This window comes from Physcomitrium patens, chromosome 8 (assembly GCF_059467195.1).
Source record: "Physcomitrium patens ecotype Gransden chromosome 8, ASM5946719v1, whole genome shotgun sequence".
Lineage (NCBI taxonomy): Eukaryota > Viridiplantae > Streptophyta > Bryopsida > Funariales > Funariaceae > Physcomitrium > Physcomitrium patens.
The window spans coordinates 5,856,568-5,868,026 of NC_143417.1; positions in this window are offsets into that span (position 1 = coordinate 5,856,568).

Consider the following 11,459-nt stretch of genomic DNA (forward strand, 5'->3'; position numbering starts at 1 on the left):
GTCCTTCTCTCCCTACTTCAATTGATAGTGAAAATAATTCAAAAGATTCTCCTCACTTTTCAGATTTGAATGAAGCTATAAAGGAGGCAATAGCTAGTATGAAAGATTTTAAGGAATTATCTCAAGTCCTTGAATCTATGGCAAGTTAATTGCTAAGAAATTCAAAAGGAAATATCTAAACAATAGGAATTTCTTCTAAGAAAGCAAAGGAAGATTTAAGAATTCTCAACTTTGAACTTAATTCTGTACTTCAACCTAAAATTGAAAATCAAGTTGGATCATATGATTTATGGAAAGATTTGAAAAAATCAAGGCAAATATAATAATTGCTCAATTATTAAAGGTTTTTGTAATAATAAAAAAGAGCTTTAAAATAGACCTATCCATTAAAAGATGCGAAAGATTTAAAACAAAAATACAAGATAATATTAAAACTATTCAAGAGGCACAAGAATTGAAGGCAATTGAGTTAAAAGAGTCTATAGTAGATAAAATCATACCTTATACTACTGTTGATAGAGGTAGTAGTTTAAACATTATACCAGTGAGAACTATGGAAAAATTAGGACTTAATATCACTGAATCTTCTCTATTTGTAATCAATATGGCTAATCAAAGCCAAGACACACTTCTTGGATAAATAAGTGGTTGTAGGATGATGACGGGAGGTGAAGAATACTCGCTCATATTTCATGTGATTTACATGCATTCTAGCAAAAATTCATATTCATTGCTTTTAAAAAGACCTTAGTTAAAGGAAGCTAATGCAAAAATTGATTGAAGAGGTGAAAAAATCCATATCATCTATGGACCACCAGAAAACTTGACTAAAATAATTAATTAATTTCAAGGATTATTTTTAGCCAAAAAATTATTTTATTCTTCAATAGATGAGAATTTAAGTCCTCAACTGTAAAAATGATTTAAAAAGAAAGTTAGGTTTACTAATTTGGTAGCAAAAGAGGTAGTTCATTTAAGTATGGTTCAACCAATTTCACTAGGATGTATGGACCCTAGACTATATGACTAAGGAGATGATTGAGAATTCACACAATGATTGAAGGATCACCCAAGTTTAAGTGCGGACAAAGTTGTGAATATAAATTTTATAGTGAGTTTTGCCACTTATCAACATGATGATTTAGAAGGAGATTTAATAATCCTAATTGATGATATAAAAATTGAAGATGTCTTTGAAATAAACTTTGATAGCACTCAAGTTCACAAGTTAGATGACTTAATAGAAGAGGACAACCTCATTCCATCCTTACAATTTAAACAAACTTCTAGTAGTCTTACGGTTAGAAATGACATAGTTATCTATCTACAAATTCCAAATAATTGATATAAAGGCCCTACAGAATAAGTTCATGTAGACAATCTTGATTACAAATTAATATATTTATTTTTAAAAAATAAAGATCCAAAACTTATCAAAGTAGAGATTCAATTGATAGAAGATGAATTGACAAATTATAAGTTGTTAATTATGGCTTATAGGGATGTAATTGCATGATTTTATAAAGATCTTAAGAGCATACCTCCAAAAGTAGCTCAACATAGAATTCCTCTCTTTTCCAATTCAATTCCTTGAAACAAAAAGAAAGAAGAACGAATCCCAATCTGCAATTAATTGTTAAGATAGAATTAGAAAAACCCCTCCAAGTGAGATTTATTCAACTTGTGGAGATTATGGATTGGATTTCACCTATGGTTTTAGTCAAAAAGAAAAATGAAAAACTTTGAATGTGTATAGACTATAAGAAACTTAACAAGTACATTCAAAAAGATGATTTCTCTCTCTCTTTTATTAATACCATTTTAAAAGAAGTGGCAAGTCATGAACTTTATACATTTATGGATGGATATTCAAGATATAATCAAATATCCATAGCTGAAGAAGATCATCATAAAACTACTTTCACTATGCTGTGGAGTACTTTTATTTATGTAGTGATGTATTTTGGACTTTGTAATACTTTAACAGCATTTCAAAGGGCCATGTCTTATGTCTTTTCTAACCTTCTATATAAGACAATGACAATATTCATTGATGACTTTAGCACCCAGTCTTGTAATAAAAAATATTTGGAATATATTTGAGATAGTCTTCAATATTGTCAAAAGACTAGGATTGCACTAAATCATGACAAAATATTCCTAGCAGTTCAAAAGGGAGTTCTATTAAGATATGTCATGTCAAAAAAAGGTAGGGAACCCGATCCACAAAAGGTCAAAGTTATTATAGAATTAAAACCCCCTTCTATAGTAAAAGAGGTACAAAGGACGTTGGAATATATAGGGTGGTATCAAGAAGTCATACAAGATTATGCTACACTTTTCATGTCCATAACTTGACTAATATAAAAAGAAGTGAAGTTTGAATGGGATAACAAATGATAAGATGCATTTGATATTCTTAATGAAAAACTTAGTATCTTTTCTATCTTAAGATCTCCTAAATGGTCATTACCCTTTTATGTACTTTGTCATGCTTCATCTGTAGCCATAGAGAGCACATTGTGTCAAACAAGTGGAGAGAAAGGCAAGGACTATCCCATAGCCTTTGCTAATAGGTAATTGAATCTTAAGGAGAAGAATTATACTAGCATAGAACTGGAATGCCTTGCCATGGTTTTTTCCATCAAAAAGTTTAGACATTACTTTTTCTTAAATCGAATGGTATTTTTTTGTAGACCACATGGCAATCAAGTACCTTTTGAATAAGGTTGATTTAAATAGTAGACTTATAAGGTTGATACTTCAACTAAAAGAATTTGTTTATATAGTGGAATATAAGCTAAGAAGGATGCATAAGCAAGCAGATCTTTTATCTAGATTATTAGACCAAATTGATGAAGCCTCAATTGATGACACATTTATATATGAAACCTTGTTTATTGTTTCAACCTTGCCCACTTAGTTTGAATTAATTACCAAGTTTCTGACAATTCAAACCTTGCATCTTTATCTTTCTAAAATAGAATGTAGGAAGGTAAGAATTAATAGTAGATACTTTGCCATAGTTAGTGGCAAATTATATAGACATGGAGTTGATGGGATGTTAAGGAGGTGTGTAATGGAAGAAGAAATTCTTACCATTCTATTGACATGTCATGATAGTGCATGTGGGGGCCACTTTTCAAGAACCTTAATAGGCCACAAAATACTTAGATCAAGTTATTATAGGCCCACATTATTCTATGATGTATATAAATATACTAAGATATGCAATGCATGTCAATCGTATATTAGGAATGATCTAAAGATGAGTTTGCCTCTCTATGAGTTCTTACCTTTAGTTCCCTTTGAAAAATGGAGAATTTTTTATATTGGAAAGGTTCAATCCAATTATACTAATGGTATAAAATACATAGTGGTAAGAACCAAATACTTGACCAAGTTGGCTAAGGCAATGGCAGTTAAAGCCAACGATACCAAATAGGCTGCCAAATTTTTCTGTGAATAAATCATTACTAGCTTTGGATATCAAAAAATCCTAATTAGTTATAGAAGCAAGCATTTCTTAAATGAAAAGATAAAAGATTTAACCTTTGGATTTAAAATTGATCATAAAAAACTATTCCTTATCAACCTCAAACAAATGGATATATGAAAAGGATAAATCAAACCTTAGTCAATATTCTTAGAAAAATTGTCACAACATCTGAAAGAGATTAGAATACAAAGCTCCTTGTAGCCTTATAGGCTTATAGAACAACGTTGAAAGTGACAATCCAAGCAACTCTATTTTCCTTCATTTAAGGTATAGAAGCTATTTTATCAATTGAATTTGAAATTCCTTCTCTTCAAATTGTGTTGAAAGAAAGATTGTCAACTAAACATTCTTTAATTGATAGATTAGAGTGATTAGAAGGTCTAGATGAGACCAAAAGATAGAGTGCTCAATATATGGAGGCCATCCAAAGAAGAAATAAAATTGCCTTTGATAAGGGACTTAAAGTTAAAATCCTTAAGCTTGGCATGTTAGTTCTTTTACAAGATACTAGGAAATTAGATTTTCTAAGAAAATTTGATGCCATATGGTTAGGCCCATACGTAGTTAAAGAAGTCTTTTCAAATAACTCAGTTTGGCTACAAATACTTAACAGGGAAGATTTTCCTACCAGAACATCTGAAAATAGATGTAAAGAATATAGAGTGTGATTTTTATCATATACAAAGTCAAATGGCTCATCTTCAAATTCACTCTTATTCAATCTTTTAAGTCAAAAATTATCAAAATCAGGTAGAATTTAGAAGCTAAACCATTAAAATTCAAAATAAGCTGTAGTCATATTCATTTGTTTTGTCTTCTTTTAAATTTAGTTCCTTCACCAAAAAATTAGAGATATTCTAACTAAAAGAAACAAGTACTTGATAAAACTTTCAAGTTAAAAAATGTGTCTTAGTAAATATGTAAAAGACATAGAAGGATTGATCAGGTGAAAAATTGTCAAATGAGTGACCACTGTTTAAATTCGGTTGGAAAAAATAGGCTATCCCAATGAGCTAGTATTAGTACAAGAAAAGACCAACTTTTTCATCCAAAAAATTTATAGACCTTAGAAGGTTGATAGCAAAATCCTCTCATATTAAAAAAGAATCTAAAAATATAACTTTTTTATTTCTTAGCTTTGATTTTTATATATATATATATATATATATATATATATATAATTATTAAATCTTAGGTTAGATTTAATTTTCTTTGTCTTTCTTATTTAGATCTATATAGCAAAACCTACTTTAGTTTCTTTTGATTAGAAGGAAATCATTCATTTTCATCTTAGATAATTATTAAAATTCTTTTATAAATAATTATTCTTTTTATTTGATAGCATTTTAGAAGGTCACTTCTAAATTCTTCTCCTTTTCAAGTCCTCCTAGATGGTCGCCAAGTGTGTCATCAAATTAACTCACTTATTCTTTTAGAATAAACATATGCATTTAGAATGCTTTAAATCACAATATATAGTGAGTAGTATAGAAATCCTTAAAGAAATAGAAAATTATAATGTTAGTGGTGGAAATGGAGTCCTAGTAAGTCTTGGAAGCAATTATCTTCATTGCTTTAGTATTTTTATTCATTATTGAATATTAAGGATTATTTAATAAGACCAATATTTATATTGATCTTCTATACATATGTACTACTTATAAAAACTATAAATGTTAATATTTAGAGGAAGCATAAAAAAGAACCTCATGTCATTTTAATTATTGGTCAAAAAAATAGGATTTATAGTGGATTTAAATTAATTTTTAATGTTATCAAAAATCACCAAGGTAGTAAAATGTAGCCTTAGATGGATATTATCATTCTAGAAATTTCAGAGATTTTTTTAGAATTTATTTAAAATTTATTTAGAATTTTTTAGGAATTTTTAGAGCAATTTTTAAGATCTTAGTAAAAATGAATTTTATTGCTTCATGTCATTTATTTCAATTTTTTTGTGATTGTTCTTCTTTTTTTCTTGTTATTTTTTTACTTCACTTCACACTACCAATTAAAATCAACTCTTAATTGATGCCATCTTGTAACTTGGATTGAGGAGTGAAAATTTACACCCACAAATGTCATGTCTTTTGGACTCACGAATGCACTGGTCGCATTTCAACATCTTATGAAGGATGTTTTTCATGAGTTTGTGGATGATTTCATCGTTTGCTATTTAGAAAAAAATTTCATCTATTCAAAGAATACATAAAAATATGAACTTCATATTCATCGCATATTACAAAAATTTAAAGATACAAGATTATATGCCAAGTTGGAAAAGTGTGTATTCTATACTACTCAAGTTGACTTTTTAGGATATATCATTTCTAACAAAGGCCTTATGATAGATCCCAAGAAGGTCCAAACTATCATAGATTGAAAGATTTGAAAAACAATATGAGATGTGCAATACTTTTTAGGCTTTATTTATTACTATCGAATATTGATCAAGAATTTTTTTCAAGTTGCAGCTCTACTTACACGTTTGACTTATAAAGATAAATTCGAGTGGAAAAAAGAAGTAGAAGCATCATTTGATGCTATAAAGAAGGATTTTATTTTTGCACTAATCTTGCATTGTATTGATTTTTCCAAGATATTTTTTATGGAAATAAACGCATCAGACTTTGCTATAGGTGCCATGTTGTCACAAATGGGAATAGATGATAAATTCCACCTAATAGCTTTGCATTCAAAGAAATTTTTAGCAGCCAAGATTATTTTTGAGATCTTTGACAAAGAGCTTCTTGCAATCATAGATTCATTTAAAAAATGGCATCATTATCTAGAAGGTGCCTCAAGTCTAATCACCATATATATAAATGATAAGAACCTCGAGTACTTCATGTCAATACATGTTTTGAATAGTTGTCAAGCTTATTGGAGTATGTCTTTATCTAAATTCAATTTCAAGAATACATATCAATCCAAAAAACAAGAAGGTCTATCAAACATCCTTTCTAGACGTTCATATCTTACACCAAAAGAAAGAGATGTATCTTTTGATCAACAAAGAATAATCCTCTTGAAGCCCAAGCATTTTTATCTTTGAGCAATTAAATCAACATTGATTGTTGATTCAACTTTGTTAAGTATATTCAATCAAATATGTCTTCTGATCTTCTTTTTTATAATATCAAGAATAATTCTTCTAAGTCATATGAGACTTCAAAGTTTGAATTCAAGAACAACCTATTATATTTCAAAGATTGCCTATATATTCTGGAAGGTGATTCATAATTACGTGTCCTTCAAGCTTGCCATGATTTTCCAGCTACCGTACATTTTGGATACAACAAGACTTTAGAGCTTATATCTAGAGATTTTTGGTGGCCTCAAATGTAGAAGGCAGTCAAAGCCTTTGTACAATCATGCAATATTTATTTAAGATTCAAAACTTCTCACCATCGACCTTATGGACTTTTTCAACCATTATTTATTTCAAAACAACCATGGTCTTCTGTTTCTATGGACTTTATTACAGATCTTTCAGTTTTAAGTTCATATGACTCCATATTGTAACCATAGATTGCTTCACCAAAATGGCTTATTTTATACTATGTACAAAATCTATTTTAAGTAAAGAAAAAACTAAGATTTTTATTGACAATATCTATCGCTATTATAGATTGCCAAAGGATATTATATTGGATAAGGAGACTTAATTTGTATTAAGATTTTAGAGAATCCTATTTAAGATTTTAAAGATGGATATAAAGCTTTCTTTGACTTTTCATCCTCAAAGTGATGGACAAATGGAATGGGTGAATCAAATTTTGGAGCAATATTTGAGGTATACCATCAACTATCATCAAGATGATTGGACAACTCTTTTGCTATTGGCAAAGTTTGTATATAATATTTTAGTACAATCTTCTATTCAACAAATTTCTTCTTTTTCTAATTATGGTTATCATCCATAACTTAATATTTTTGACTTTTCAAAAGTTGATAATCCTGCGACAGAAGATTTTGCAAATCATTTTTGAGAGTTACATGCAACAATGAAGATACAATTAAAAGAAACTCATGGACAACAAAAGACTAATGCAAATGTCTATCACAAGAAGCAACCACAATTCAACATAGATGACAAGGTATAGTTATTTCATTACAATATCAAGAGTACTCATCTTTATGATAAGTTGGACTATCGTAGGCTGAGATCTTTTTCTATTTGTAAACAAATAAATCATATTGTTTATCAATTATATCTATCAAAGTCTATGAAGATCCACCATGTATTTTACGTATCCCTTTTTGAGCCATATAAGATAATAAATATTTTGGAAAGAAATCAAATGCCACCTCCTCCTATAGAAGTAGATAATAATCAAGAATTTGAGGTGGAAGAAGTCTTAGATTCAAGGCGACACCAAAATAGATTGAAATATCTTGTTTATTGGCATGGATATGATATTAGTGAACAGACATAGGAGCCATCAAAGAAACTTGAAAATGTAATAAAGAAAGTTGAAGCTTTTCATTAATAAAATCCATCAAAATTAAGATAAAAAATTACAAATCTTTCCTATAAAAGAAATAAGATCAAAAGAAGATAATATTCTACCTTGTATCTTTTTTTGTAGCTTGTATGTATTTGTGACGCTAAAGAGATGGAGAGCCAACAACTAGCAGATTCAACTTAAGAGCTTTCATTTGCAGACTTATCAAATGAGACATTATAATTGTCACAATCTTCTCAACGACGAAATCAAGATGAAGATCCTTTAGAACAATATGTCCTTCTTCAATTAAATAGGAAGATACAACATGTTTGGTATCACGACCTTGGAAGAGACTCTCTTTGTTTGGTGATTTTATTAGAAGTAGGAACAATTCTTGATGGTGTTTCAAATGTTTTATTTGAAGAAAGTTTTGAAAGTCTCAAGAATGATAAAATAACAAGGTATTTTTTTCGCCCTAATATGGGACACTATCAATGGCTGAAAGGGCCTATCAACCATCTTCAAAGAGAGCAAATATTAGAGTTTGTAGCAAATACAATTTGTCACATTTTAGACTTCCTCAACATATAAAGACTACTCCTTGTGAAACTAGTCCTTAGAAAGATGTGTAATTTCACCAACATATATATTTATCTAAATAATTACTTATATGATTAAATAGAAGTAGGTAAATATAGATTAATTTCATAAAGTCTTTTAGTAAAGCTTCCTAAAAGCTTCATAGATGCGGTTTTCACTTTAGATGTGTTTATAGGTTGAAAATTTGGCCAACAAGTTAACTACATGTTAGTAGCTTGTAGAACATGTTAACTCCGTATAATAGCTTGTGTAACAAGCTAACTATATGGTGCATACATAGATAACTTACCTTGTAAGTTAAATCATATAGCTACCAAAGTCAACCTGTTTTGGAGGTTGTAAAGGACATTGCCACATAGCTCCTAGTTAAGAGTATATATGGAGGCAAAAGTGAAGCCTTCTTCACTCTTGTCAATGTCGTTCTAGTCTTTAGTCTTGTTTCAAGACTTTCTAGTCTTCTTGTTTTTGGCAATAGCCATTCTAGTTAATATTACACTACCTTTGGAGTGACTTTCAAGTTCTCTTTAGTGACACAAGAGTGTATCAAGAATTCTCTTTCTTTGAGATTTATGCCTTTGAGAGGATATCATATTAAATAGAAGGAATCAATTTGTATAAAGATTTTATATAATCATTTTTAAGATTTTAAAGATGGACATAAAATTATTTTAGATCTTTTATTTTCAAACTAGTAGGCAAATAAAATAGATGAATTAAATTTTGGAGTAGTATTTGAGGTGTACCATCAACTATCATCAAAATTAATGGATGATTCTTTTGCTATTGTTACAATTTTATATATTACTTTAATACATATTTCTACTCAATAAACATATTTTTTTTTTATTAATTATGGTTATCATCCATAATTTGATATTTTTTACCTTTAAAAGTTGATAATCTTAAGTTAGAAGATTTGACAAATTATTTGTTAAAGCTAATTGCAACAAGTAAAGCACAATTAGGAGAAGCCCAAAAAAAATAAAAGATCAATGTAGATGCCAATTGCAAGGAACAAGCATAATTCAATATGAATGATAAGATATGATTATTTTGTTACAATATTAAGACTATTCATCTTTATGACTAGCTAAATTATTATAGGTTTAGATCTTTTTTTATTTATGAATAAATCAATCTTATTACTTATTAATTATATTTATTGATATCTATGAAGATTCATCACGTATTCTATATAATTCTTTTTGAACCATATAAGACAATGAATATTTAATAAAGAAGATAAATATAACTTCTTTTATTGAAGTAGATAATAATCAAGAGTTTGAAGTGGAAGAAGTCTTTGATTCAAGGCAATATTGAAATAGATTAAAATATCTTGAACATTGGTATGGATATGATATTAGTAAATGCTAATAGAAGCTAGCAAAGAATCTTACAAATATAGCAAAGAAGATTGAGACTTTCATTGACAACATCCATCAAAATCAAAATAAAAAATCGCAAGATGTATAAAAGATGATGATTTCTCTTCATGAAACTTGTTTCAAAAGAAGAGGTAATGTCACAAATATATATATATTTACTTCAATAGTTACTTTTGTGATTAAATAGAAAGAGATAAAAGTATATTAATTTCATAATATCTTCTAAATAAGCTTCTTAAAAGCTTCATAGATGCAATTTTGATCTTACACTTGTTTGTAGTTGATTGATGGATTAAAAACTTGATCAAAAAATTAACCACATATCACACGTATTGGTAGCTTATAGATCAAGCTAATTATGTAGTACACCTATAGAAAACTTGTCTTGCATGTTAAAATATGTCTTGCTAAATCAACACATATTGGAGGTCTTATAGAATATTACTTCAAAGCTCTTAATTAAATAGTATAGATGGCAGCAAAAGTGAAGTCTTCTTCATTCTTGTAAATACATTTCTAGTCCTTAGTCTTATTTCAAGACTTTCTAGTCTTCTTGTCTTTAACAATAGCCATTCTAATTCAATATATTACCATCTTTGATTAATTTTTTAGTCTTTTTAAGTGACACAAGAATGTATTGAGATTTTTTTTTGAAATTCATATATAATTCTATTGCATATACCTTTCTTTTTGCCTTCTTAGCCTCTTTTCTACCCTCTATAATACTATTTTTTTAACCTTGTCTATTCAAATTTTTTCTTCCTATCTTTGTTTTTTTTTTTTCAACTTTGCCACTTTGGCTACTTCTCCTATTCTTATTATATAATTGTTAAATCTCAAATACTTCATAATTTTTTTAATTTGAATCTCAATAAAAGAATTAAATTCACTTCTATTATTGCTATAACTCCCTTCATAAAGTGCATGGTCTTCTTTATTACTTTTAAAGCTAAATTTTAGCTCAACTCTCTAAATTTGCATTAAATTATTCCACAATATTATAGAATTGAAGCAAAATGTATTTGTTCAAATCTCTTAGCTTTAAAATTGAGCTACCAATTATGTACAAAAGCTCCTATTTATGTGACAATGTGTCAAGTCATATTAATATGAAGATGATAATTATATTATAATTCTAAGTCTATCAATACTCTATATGCACATACTCTAGCCAAATACAATAAATTGAAAAATATGTTTTTACTCACAAACTTATTAATATTCACGAATTACATGAGCTACAAATCTAAAGAATATGAGGTGAAAGTTAATTGTATTTAATTTTTAATTAGAGCCTTTTAAAACTTTTTCATGTTTTCTATGTAAACTAATATACAAATAATTTTTAAAATATCACCCACATCCATTCTTAATACATGTATTTTTCAATCATGCTCATCATTAGCTGTCAATTTAATGAACAAATTTTTTATTTTTGACCATAGTATATCAAAAATTATCAATGATTTATATCAAGTTGCATATAAATAGACCACCTTAAGGTATAAAAATAAGAGGCTA